Source organism: Oncorhynchus masou, chromosome 32 (genome assembly GCF_036934945.1).
Source record: "Oncorhynchus masou masou isolate Uvic2021 chromosome 32, UVic_Omas_1.1, whole genome shotgun sequence".
Lineage (NCBI taxonomy): Eukaryota > Metazoa > Chordata > Actinopteri > Salmoniformes > Salmonidae > Oncorhynchus > Oncorhynchus masou.
In genome coordinates this window covers 9,325,888-9,336,119 of record NC_088243.1, presented here as the reverse complement: position 1 = coordinate 9,336,119, position 10,232 = coordinate 9,325,888, and the positions used below count along the sequence as shown (strand labels likewise).

The 10,232-nt window shown below is 50.0% G+C and overlaps 1 pseudogene; it reads left to right on the top strand.

Annotated features, from left to right (window-relative positions):
• The first annotated feature begins 525 nt into the window (after positions 1-525).
• LOC135525528 (type II iodothyronine deiodinase-like) overlaps positions 526-10,232 on the top strand; it is a 9,827-nt pseudogene continuing 120 nt past the window's right edge.

Sequence of the window (10,232 nt, the reverse complement as noted above, 5' to 3'; positions counted from 1 at the left end):
TTCATTCTACCTGGGCCCCTGATTTACTCTTTCCTAGAAAAACACAGTGTACAAGTTTGCTTGCAATTTTGTCCACTCTTTTCGTTTGATAAGATAGCTGAGAATGAGATGAGATGTTAAATACAAAGGCAGTCAATAAAACAAGATCAAATGGTTGTTTTAGTGGTTTTCATATTTTATTGAATAGGACTTATGAAAGAGCTTGCGAAAAAATACATTTAAAAAAAATCAAAACTGCACATCAATTTTTACTGGTATTTTTGTTGGTCTATCTTAATTTAATTTAGTCTAGAAATGTATTGTTTTTAATCTTTGTTACTTTTTATGATAAAAAAAATGTTTGTTATTAACCACGTTGTACTGTATTTTGTATTTTCACATACATTTATAAAGTTCCTTGTAGGGTTGTCCACACTTCTCCGTTTCGATGCGTTATATTACCGAGAAGCGCTATAGCCAACGAGAGGGGGTAGCACTCGGTCTGACGTCATGATCTTACAACAAGATACGCCTGGAGCTCTATCACGGAGGCGAATAATTTACGGTATAAAAAGATTTACAGCCGAGAGGGCTAACTCGTTGGAGCACACAAGCAATTACAAAGCCAGCTAGATACAACTTTTGGCACCAGCGGAGCGCAGCGCACAATCCTCGAATACGCTCCTTGAGCCCTCTCTTGCCTCTTTTTTCATCCCGGGTGACAATTAATTTGTGCGCTCCAAGTCAAGTCAGAGCGCACTCCGTTGAAATGCGAGCAGTAGCATAAAGACCTTCCATCTTCGAGAGAGGAGACATATTTAGTGTTTGACAGTGTCAGACAGTGAGCGGGGAACAGCAGAGGAGCACCTGTCTTCGCGGCATGTCCTTGGAAAGCAGCTAAAACCGAGACGCATCATCGGTCTAGTCCGGGGACAGAAGCCTAAACAAATGGGCGCTGCCAGCGTGGACCTGCTGGTCACCCTCCAGATCCTGCCGGGGTTCTTCTCCAACTGCCTGTTCCTCGCGCTCTACGACTCGGTGGTGCTGGTGAAGCGCGTGGTCTCGTTGCTGAGCTGCCCTGGTGGCGGCGGGGGAGAGTGGCAGCGCATGCTGACCTCGGCGGGGCTCCGTTCCATATGGAACAGCTTTCTGCTGGACGCATACAAACAGGTAATGAACAATGGCATACTGTCGTATAAACAGCTTTCTGCTGGACGCATACAAACAGGTAATGAACAATGGCATACTGTCGTATAAACAGCTTTCTGCTGGAGGCATACAAACAGGTAATGAACAATTGCATACTGTCGTATAAACAGCTTTCTGCTGGACGCATACAAACAGGTAATGAACAATGGCATACAGTCGTATAAACAGCTTTCTGCTGGACGCATACAAACAGGTAATGAACAATGGCATACTGTCGTATAAACAGCTTTCTGCTGGACGCATACAAACAGGTAATGAACAATGGCATACTGTCATATAAACAGCTTTCTGCTGGACGCATACAAACAGGTAATGAACAATGGCATACAGTCGTATAAACAGCTTTCTGCTGGACGCATACAAACAGGTAATGAACAATGGCATGCTGTCGTATAAACAGCTTTCTGCTGGACGCATACAAACAGGTAATGAACAATGGCATACTGTCGTATAAACAGCTTTCTGCTGGAGGCATACAAACAGGTAATGAACAATGGCATACTGTCATATAAACAGCTTTCTGCTGGACGCATACAAACAGGTAATGAACCATGTATGTTAACACTGCAGGCTACACTGAGGCTAGAGTTTGTGCTTATACTGTGAGTTGTAGCAACTTGTATTGTGGGTATAACTGTGTTCAACAGACCCACAGGTATTGGGCAATGTTCCAATATGATAGTAATCTCTCATGGACATATTCACAGATCATTTTACTCTTGTGTATGCAAGACTAGCGAAATAGTGTCCTCTAAAAGTGTCCGAGTGGCATCACCTGGAAAAGTTGGTATGCGTCAGCATACAATTATGTCAACGGTTATAGGCATACTTCTCTGTTAATCTTAACCTTTCGAAGGGACTGTATCGTTTTTAGAAGGTCAGTCCTTCATTTTAAAAGGACAGTTATACATCTGCATCACTGACTTCTTCTTATCTGGTCATCTGAGCCCATGTCCTCTCCTTTAAACATTGAACTTTAATATCAAATTCAAAATGTAGGTTATCAGATCTAAAACGTGATGAACTTTGGTCCCCAGACAGTCAAAACCATGAGGGCCATTCACCCCTCTGTTACTCAGAAGTTCAGAGGTCTGGCTTGTCCTAAAAGTTACATTTTAACTCCCAAACCAAACAGAGACCAGTGTGTCAGTGCCAGCCAGACACCAGGCATCACACCAGGTAGACAGGTAGACAGGAGACAGGTAGACAGGTAGACAGGAGACAGGTAGACAGGTAGACAGGTAGACAGGTGGGCACTTACACAGATCATCTTACGTCTACAGGCATTTTGACAGATAAGAACATGTACAGAATGGATGTGAATGGCTTATAGTAGGCGAATGAAACACGTGAAGCACGACGCTCGTCACTAAAGAATGTGGTTGGTCTAGTTTGGGGTAATTTGGTAGAGGAAACCCTGCCTCTCCCCTCTGTCCCCTTGTTGGTCTAGTTTGGGGTAATTTGGTAGAGGAAACCCTGCCTCTCCCCTCTCTGTCCTCTTGTTGGTCTAGTTTGGGGTAATTTGGTAGAGGAAACCCCTGCCTCTCCCTTCTGTCCCCTTGTGGTTCTAGTTTGGGGTAATTTGGTAGAGGAAACCCCTGCCTCTCCCCTCTCTGTCCCCTTGTTGGTCTAGTTTGGGGTAATTTGGTAGAGGAAACCCTCCCTCTCCCATCTCTGTCCCCTTGTTGAGAGTCTGATCCTCTGTTGTGTCCTTGTCACTTTGTCACACTCTCTCTATCGCTTCATCCTCTCTCGCTCTCGCTCTCGCTCTCTCGCTCTCGCTCTCGCTCTCTTTCACTCTTACATGCCCTTGCCCTGCCTTTGTCGTTCAGTCCTTGTCTCTGTCGTTCAGTCCCTTCCTCTGTCGTTCAGTCCCTGCCTCTGTCGTTCAGTCCCTGCCTCTGTCATTCAGTCCCTGCCTCTCGTTCAGTCCCTGCCCCTTGTTCAGTCCCTGCCTCTCGTTCAGTCCCTGCCTCTCGTTCAGTCCCTGATTCTGTCGTTCAGTCCCTGCTCCTGTCGTTCAGTCCCTGCCTCTCGTTCAGTCCCTGCTTCTGTCATTCAGTCCCTGTCTCTGTCATTCAGTCCATGCTCCTGTCGTTCAGTCCCTGCCTCTCGTTCAGTCCCTGCTTCTGTCGTTCAGTCCCTGTCTCTGTCGTTCAGTCCCTGCTTCTGTCGTTCAGTCCCTGCTTCTGCCGTTGAGTCCCTGTGTCTGTCGTTCAGTCCCTGCTTCTGTCGTTCAGTCCCAGCTCCTGTCGTTCAGTCCCTTCCTCTGTCGTTCAGTCCCTGCCTCTGTCGTTCAGTCCCTGCCTCTCGTTCAGTCTCTGCCTCTCGTTCAGTCCCTGCCTCTCGTTCAGTCCCTTCCTCTGTCGTTCAGTCCCTGCCTCTGTTGTTCAGTCCCTTCCTCTGTCGTTCAGTCCCTGCCTCTCGTTCAGTCCCTGCCCCTCGTTCAGTCCCTGCCTCTCGTTCAGTCCCTGCTTCTGTCGTTCAGTCCCTGCTTCTGTCGTTCAGTCCCTGTGTCTATCGTTCAGTCCCTGCTTCTGTCGTACAGTCCCTGCTCCTGTCGTTCAGTCCCTTCCTCTGTCGTTCAATCCCTGCCTCTGTCGTTCAGTCCCTGCCTCTGTCGTTCAGTCCCTGCCTCTGTCGTTCAGTCCCTGCTCCTGTCGTTCAGTCCCTGCCTCTGTCGTTCTGTCGTTCTGTCGTTCAGTCCCTGCCTCTCCTTCAGTCCCTGCTCCTGTCGTTCTGTCGTTCAGTGTTTCTATGTCAAACGGTTTTGGCATTTTTCAGTCTTCTGTGATGGACAGGACTAGTCCAAAGTTTGGGCACACCTACTCATTCCAGGGTTTTTCTTTATTTGTACTATTTTCTAGAATGTAGAATAGTAGTGAAGACATCAAAGCTATGAAATGACATATATGGAATCATGTAGCAACCTAAACATATTTTATATTTGAGATGCTTCATAATAGCCACATTTTGCCTTGATAAGAGCTTTGTACACTCCATCACACACACACACACACACACACACACACACACACACACACACACACACACACACACACACACACACACACACACACACACACACACACACACACACACACACACACACACACACACACACACACACACACACACACACGCACACACACATTCTGTCCATGCTCCTGTCGTTCAGTCCCTGCTTCTGTCGTTCAGTCCCTGCTCCTGTCGTTCAGTCCCTTCCTCTGTCGTTCAATCCCTGCCTCTGTCGTTCAGTCCCTGCCTCTGTCGTTCAGTCCCTGTCTCTGTCGTTCAGTCCCTGCTTCTGTCGTTCAGTCCCTGCTTCTGTCGTTCAGTCCCTGCCTCTCGTTCAGTCCCTGCCACTGTCGTTCAGTCCCTGCCTCTGTCATTCAGTCCCTGCCTCTGTCATTCAGTCCCTGCCTCTGTCGTTCAGTCCCTGCCTCTCATTCAGTTCCTGCCCCTCGTTCAGTCCCTGCCTCTCGTTCAGTCCCTGCCCCTCGTTCAGTCCCTGCCTCTCGTTCAGTCCCTGCTTCTGTCGTTCAGTCCCTGTCTCTGTCGTTCAGTCCCTGCTCCTGTCATTCAGTCCCTGCCTCTCATTCAGTCCCTGCCTCTGTCGTTCAGTCCCTGTCTCTGTCGTTCAGTCCCTGCTTCTGTCGTTCAGTCCCTGCTTTTGTCGTTCAGTCCCTGTGTTTGCCGTTCAGTCCCTGCTTCTGTCGTTCAGTCCCTGCTCCTGTCGTTCAGCCCCTTCCTCTGTTGTTCCGTCCCTGCCTCTGTCGTTCAGTCCCTGCCTCTCGTTCAGTCCCTGCCTCTCGTTCAGTCCCTGCCTCTCGTTCAGTCCCTGCCTCTCGTTCAGTCCCTTCCTCTGTTGTTCAGTCCCTGCCTCTGTTGTTCAGTCCCTTCCTCTGTCGTTCAGTCCCTGCCTCTCGTTCAGTCCCTGCCCCTCGTTCAGTCCCTGCCTCTCGTTCAGTCCCTGCTTCTGTCGTTCAGTCCCTGTCTCTGTCGTTCAGTCCCTGCTTCTGTCGTTCAGTCCCTGCTTCTGTTGTTCAGTCCCTGTGTCTATCGTTCAGTCCCTGCTTCTGTCGTACAGTCCCTGCTCCTGTCGTTCAGTCCCTTCCTCTGTCGTTCAATCCCTGCCTCTGTCATTCAGTCCCTGCCTCTGTCATTCAGTCCCTGCCTCTGTCGTTCAGTCCCTGCCTCTCGTTCAGTCCCTGCCCCTCGTTCAGTCCCTGCCTCTCGTTCAGTCCCTGCCTCTCGTTCAGTCCCTGCTTCTGTCGTTCAGTCACTTCTCCTGTCATTCAGTCCCTGCCTCTCATTCAGTCCCTGCTTCTGTCGTTCAGTCCCTGTCTCTGTCGTTCAGTCCCTGCTTCTGTCGTTCAGTCCCTGCTTTTGTCGTTCAGTCCCTGTGTCTGCCGTTCAGTCCCTGCTTCTGTCGTTCAGTCCCTGCTCCTGTCGTTCAGCCCCTTCCTCTGTCGTTCCGTCCCTGCCTCTGTCGTTCAGTCCCTGCCTCTCGTTCAGTCCCTGCCTCTCGTTCAGTCCCTGCTCCTGTCGTTCAGTCCCTTCCTCTGTCGTTCAGTCACTGCCTCTGTCGTTCAGTCCCTGCTTCTGTCGTTCAGTCCCTGCTTCTGTCGTTCAGTCCCTGTGTCTGCCGTTCAGTCCCTGCTTCTGTCGTTCAGTCCCTGCTCCTGTCGTTCAGTCCCTTCCTCTGTCGTTCAGTCCCTGCCTCTGTCGTTCAGTCCCTGCCTCTCGTTCAGTCCCTGCCTCTCGTTCAGTCCCTGCCTCTCGTTCAGTCCCTACCTCTGTCGTTCAGTCCCTGCCTCTGTTGTTCAATCCCTTCCTCTGTCGTTCAGTCCCTGCCTCTGCCGTTCAGTCCCTGACTCTCGTTCAGTCCCTGCCTCTGTCGTTCAGTCCCTTCCTCTGTCGTTCAGTCCCTGCCTCTGTCGTTCATTCCCTGCCTCTGTCGTTCAGTCCCTGCCTCTGTCGTTCAGTCCCTGCTCCTGTCGTTCAGTCCCTGCCTCTGTCGTTCAATCCCTGCCTCTGTCGTTCAGTCCCTGCCTATGTCGTTCAGTCCCTGCCTCTGTCGTTCAGTCCCTGCCTCTCTTGTTCAATCCCTTCCTCTGTCGTTCGATCCCTGCCTATGTCGTTCAGTCCCTGCCTCTGTCGTTCAATCCCTGCCTCTGTCGTTCAGTCCCTGCCTATGTCGTTCAGTCCCTGCCTCTGTCGTTCAGTCCCTGCCTCTCTTGTTCAATCCCTTCCTCTGTCGTTCGATCCCTGCCTCTGTCGTTCAGTCCATGCCTCTCGTTCAGTCCCTTCCTCTGTCGTTCAGTCCCTGCCTCTGTCGTTCAGTCCCTTCCTCTGTCGTTCAGTCCCTGCCTCTGTCGTTCTGTCGTTCAGTCCCTTCCTCTGTCGTTCATTCCCTGCCTCTGTCATTCAGTCCCTGCTCCTGTCGTTCAGTCCCTGCCTCTGTCGTTCAGTCCCTGTCTCTGTTGTTCAGTCCCTGCCTCTGTCGTTCAGTCCCTGCCTCTGTCGTTCAGTCCTTGCCTCTGTCGTTCAGTCCCTGCTCCTGTCGTTCAGTCCCTGCCTCTGTCGTTCAATCCCTGCCTCTGTCGTTCAGTCCCTGCCTCTGTCGTTCAGTCCCTGCCTCTGTTGTTCAGTCCCTGCTCCTGTCGTTCAGTCCCTGCCTCTGTCGTTCTGTCATTCTGTCATTCAGTCCCTGCCTCTCCTTCAGTCCCTGCTCCTGTCGTTCTGTCGTTCAGTGTTTCAATGTCAAACGGTTTTGGCATTTTTCAGTCTTCTGTGATGGACAGGACTAGTCCAAAGTTTGGGCACACCTACTCATTCCAGGGTTTTTCTTTATTTGTACTATTTTCTAGAATGTGGAATAGTAGTGAAGACATCAAAGCTATGAAATGACATATATGGAATCATGTAGCAACCTAAACATATTTTATATTTGAGATGCTTCATAATAGCCATATTTTGCCTTGATAACAGCTTTGTACACTCCATCACACACACACACACACACACACACACACACACACACACACACACACACACACACACACACACACACACACACACACACACACACACACACACACACACACACACACACACACACACACACACACACACACACACACACACACACACACACACACACACAGGGCTCGGTAGGTTACTTTCTAAATGTAGTCTGTTACAGTTACTACATTACCTCTCCGAAATTGTAGTCGGTAACATAATTGTTTTGATTTCCCAAACTCAGTAATAATAATTTCTTTGGGGCGGCAGCGTAGCCTAGTGCTTAGATTGTTGGACTAGTAACCTGGAAGGTTTCAAGATTGAATTCCCGAGCCGACAAGAGCCAACTCAGTTGTTTATGATCTTGTTGTCATGGAGGACTGATTGGGCTCATTGCTACCATTGCTTGCTATAGGCTTATTGTTTACGTTTTTGTTGGTGACACTTTGATATCTTGATAATTGTCAGCTGTTTTTAAGTCTACCAAAGAGCGCAAGTTTGACCTTGTGTCCATTAGGCCTATGGAGAAAGAACATGTATTTAGCATGAATTCGATTGAGCAATGAAAGCCCCAACTCGTGGCCTTCTTAAATAAACTCTTTGTTGACAGTATGGAGCAGAGAGGAGTATAGAAGGGAGAAAGTCATCAGACTTCTGTTCCACAGACTGGGATCCACACGATGCAGCTGTTGCAGGAGCCCTGGCTATCCGCTGGTCAACAAAAACAACAATTGATAGGCAGCTTACAATTATTCAATTCAACCATTATTGGTATAAAATACACATATTTTTTTATATTTTTTTTATTTTTTCACCTTTATTTAACCAGTTTGGCCAGTTGAGAACAAGTTCTCATTAAGAATTGCGACCTGGCCAAGATAAAGCGTAGCAATTTGACACATACAACAACACAGAATAAACAAACATACAGTCAATAATACAGTAAAAAAGTCTATATACAGTGTGTGCAAATGAGGTAGGATAAAGGAGGTAAGGATAAAGGAGGTAAGGCAATAAATTGGCCATGGAGGCGATGATATGTACGTTTGTGAACAGCTATCCACCACAACCACAATCCGTAAGGCACAAATAGCTACATGAGAGAGCAGCAGTGTGATTGACAAAAATAATAAATGATATCCAATGAAGGTGCCACCAACCACATGTAGTGTGTATATTATTGTGTCTTGATTGACTGGCGACACCAAGCTTCTCTTTTCTTTCAGAAAGACGGTACAGCTCAAGATGACCAGCTGATAACCAACCTCTCTTTATCTCTTCCTCCCTCCCCTCCTTCCTCTCCCTCCTCTCCTACCCTCCTTCCCTCCTCTCCCTCCTCTCCTCCCCTCCTTCCCTCCTCTCCCTCCTCTCCTCCCCTCCTTCCCTCCTCTCCCTCTTCTCCTCCCCTCCTTTCCTCCTCTCCTCCCCTCCTTCCCTCCTCTCCCTCCTCTCCTCCCCTCCTTCCCTCCTCTCCCTCCTCTCCCCCCCTCCTTCCTTCCTCTCCATCCTCTCCTCCCCTCCTTCCCTCCTCTCCCTCCTCTCCCTCCCCTCCTTCCCTCCTCCCCTCCTCTCCTCCCCTCCTTCCCTCCTCTCCCTCCTCTCCTCCCCTCCTCCTTCCTTCCTTCCTCTCCCTCCCTCCTCCTCTCCCTCCTTCCTCCCTCCCTCCTCCCTCCTCTCCTTCCCTCCTCTCCCCTCCTTCCCCATCCTCTCCCTCCTTCCCTCCTCTCCTCCTCCCCCTCCTTCCTCTCTCCTCCCCCTCCCTCCTCTCCTCCCTCCTCCTCCCTCCTCTCCTCCCTCTCCTCCCCTCTCTCTCCCCATGTAGGTGAAACTTGGCAGTGAGGCACCCAACTCCAAAGTGGTGAAGGTTCCTGGTAGCGGTGGTAACCATGGCGTCCGGCGGAGGAGCAGTTTGACCACCACCACGGCCCGTCATCCTGGAGACGAGTGCCGCCTGCTGGACTTCGAGTCATCAGAGCGCCCTCTTGTGGTGAACTTCGGTTCGGCCACCTGACCCCCATTCATCAGCCACCTGCCCGCCTTCCGGCGGCTGGTGGAGGAGTTCTCTAACGTGGCTGACTTCCTGCTGGTCTACATCGACGAGGCGCACCCCTCAGACGGCTGGGTGGCACCCACCATGGGCCCATGCTCCTTCGAGGTCAGGAAGCACCGGTCGCTGGAGGAGAGGGTGGTGGCGGCCATGAAACTGACTGAGGCCTTCAGCCTTCCGCCTCAGTGCCAGCTGGTGGCTGACTGCATGGACAACAATGCTAACGTAGCCTACGGCGTGTCCTACGAGAGGGTGTGCATCGTGCAGAGGAGGAAGATTGCCTACCTGGGTGGGAAAGGACCCTTCTTCTACAACCTGAAGGATGTGAGGCAGTATCTGGAACAGAGATATGGCAAGAGATAGGGGGCAGACAGTCAGAGAGGACGCGTTATGTGACAACTGAATGGCTGATAAGAGAAAGACAGAATATTTATTTTCATATAAAAGGAGAATAAAAGGAAGGCGAGGTGCTTTCGGAACTGATCTGTTCTGACCACGAATGACAGGCAATGCTCGAAACTGATCTGTTCTGACCACGAATGACAGGCAATGCTCAAAACTGATCTGTTCTGACCATGAATGACAGGCAATGCTCGAAACTGATCTGTTCTGACCACGAATGACAGGCAATGCTCGGAACTGATCTGTTCTGACCACGAATGACAGGCAATGCTCGAAACTGATCTGTTCTGACCATGAATGACAGGCAATGCTCGAAACTGATCTGTTCTGACCACGAATGACAGGCAATGCTCGGAACAGAACATGTGACAGGTTCTAAAATTCCCAGGTTCCACAACTCTGGAACCTGCTTCCTGGAAGGAGACCAACATTCCATAAAACTTTTCACTGGAACACAATAGAACAGAACCGATAGACTTTAGAACATGGACTGATGCTCTGCTACCTATGACGGTGAGTTGACTGAAAGAAGAAACTGAATAGGTTGACCCGTGACACGCTTTATCAA